Source organism: Macrotis lagotis, chromosome 2 (genome assembly GCF_037893015.1).
Source record: "Macrotis lagotis isolate mMagLag1 chromosome 2, bilby.v1.9.chrom.fasta, whole genome shotgun sequence".
Lineage (NCBI taxonomy): Eukaryota > Metazoa > Chordata > Mammalia > Peramelemorphia > Peramelidae > Macrotis > Macrotis lagotis.
Genome location: NC_133659.1, coordinates 158387898 through 158390333, shown reverse-complemented (window position 1 = coordinate 158390333; position 2436 = coordinate 158387898).

The window sequence follows — 2436 nt, the reverse complement described above, 5'->3', positions numbered from 1 at the left end:
ACTTTTATCTTTTCTGTGATCACTACTCTGTGTACCAGAGGGAAAATCTCTTAAAGCTTAGATTTAGCTCATGTCAAGGATCTACCTAAAAGGGATAAAGAGAATCTCTTCTTGAAAAGTATTCAATATAAGGCAAGGGAATGAGAATAAACATTTATTAAGTGCCATCTAAATGCTAGGCACTGTGCTTCACACTATATAGATAACATATGATCCTCATAACAATCTTGGGAGGTAGATACTATTCTTTATCCCCATTTTACAATTAAGGAAATTTGTCCAGGGTCACACAGCAAGGGACATCTCAGGCTAGAATTGAATCCAAGTCTTCCTGACTCTTCACAGCACTCTATTGTACCCCAGTACTACCACAAGTGATTTTACAAACATTATCTCTTTTGATATACAAAATAGATTAGATAGAAAAGGATAATTGTTCATTTCTTCTACAACAAAATAAAAACTGAAAATTAAAGACTCATAACTATGGATTGACAAATATATAAAGCACAATATAACAACCAGCATCTCTGTAGTACTCTCCTAGGAAATTAATATTTTAAAATGTTAAAACATTTCATAGGGTAGCATAATAAACATTTCACCTTTATATTGATTCTACTGAGTGGTTTCCTAAAGGTCCACATCTTCTTAGCAAGCCAGGGCATGGTTTAGCTTCATCCTCCTGGAGTTGTTCATCTTCTTCAAAAATCTTTTTTAAGAAGTGACCTTCTGGGGTGGCTAGGTGGCACAATGGATAGAGCACTGCCCTGGAGTCAGGAGTACCTGAGTTCAAATCTTGCCTCAGACACTTAATAAATACCTAGCTGTGTGGCCTTGGGCAAGCTAATTAACCCCATTTGCCTTGCAAAAAACTAAAAAAATTTAAAAAAAAAGAAATGACCTGCTAGGCAGCCAGCATTAGAGCCCAGGGACTCTCAGTCTCTCAAACTTGCTCCTAAGGCAACCTATATTCCATCACAAAATAATTGTTCAATCACCTTGTGTCCGGGGCTGGGGGTGGGGGGAAGAAAACAAAGAGACAGGTTGGACTTTAAAATCCATTCTCAAATTCATCTAGACTAGCTTACATTCTCACTTCCATGAATAGTCAAGGAATTCTCTCAACATCTAGGGAAACCCATAACTGTCAGCAGACCTTCAATAACTATGGATCAAAGACAGGAGCCTAAACTAAAAATAAAGCACTCTATTAGTAAAGTAACAAATGTTCTCATTGATAGCAAAGTCAGATTCTTGGGGTACAGATTCTATTTTTATAATTTCTCAGATCTGCTTTGAGCACACAACCAAGCAATAGCATTTCAGTAATATTTCAGTAGCATTTCAATAACTTGTTATTCTTTAGTTGTTTCAGTCATGTCTGACTTCTGTTGGTGCAACTCCACTTCACTTAATTTCAATTCATGTGCAATTCAATGCATCACTCTGAGATGTCACTATTTCTTTCAAAACATAGGACAAACAACAACAACTGGAGTGTTTTGCCATTTCCTTCTTCAGTTCATTTTACAGATGAGGAAACTGAGACAAAAAGGGTTAAGTGACTTACTCAAGATCACATAGCTAGTAAATATGTAAGGCTGAATTTGAACTCAGGAAGATGAGTCTCCCTGACTCCAAGCCTAGCACTTCATTTACTGTGCCACCTAGCTGGCCCCTGTAGCAATTTAGGATGAAGTAAAGCTTTTGATGGGAGAGTAAGGGATACAAAAAGAGTCAAGTACATTAATCAAGGGAGAAAAGGGAAGCAACTTGGAACATAAGTGGCAGGATTTATCATCAAAATAAGAAATTATTTCCTGTCCAAGGTCAAGAGATAAGGGGAAGAAACTAAATACTTTTATAAATGTGAAAATAATCCTTTTAGATAAAAACTGCAAGGTCTCTTATCCAAGGACAGAAAGTGGTTGTTGCAAACATGGATGAGACCATCTGGTTTACTGTGTCCTTGACTGGAGATAAGAGACTTCCTAATAATAGGCTACCAGGTGGTTGGGGGATTTCAACATTGTTAGTCCCTCAAGATGATGTAAAATAATTATGGTTCTTATTTTTCCCCCACAATAGATACCAGGGCAGAGGTGGGGACTCCCCACCATGACAAGTCCAGGGAGAAACTGTTGGCATTCTATGCCACATGTTCAGAGATCAGGAATAAAAGTTGTTTCTCCTTTTAAAGTTCACCAAGTAAGAAGCTCTTTCTGCCCAATCCTCTTCCTTGTCCAATCTACCCCCTTTATGGGGTGAATGAATACCTAGGGCCCAATCAGAAACCTCTGGTTACATATATTCTTTTTCTCCAGGGGTTCACCAAAAGGGGTCAAGCCCAAGGCCTATCCCCATACATGCCTTATGAGATGGCCCCTGGGAACAATTTTAGATATCTGTTAGTCCAAATACTTTATTGTAAAA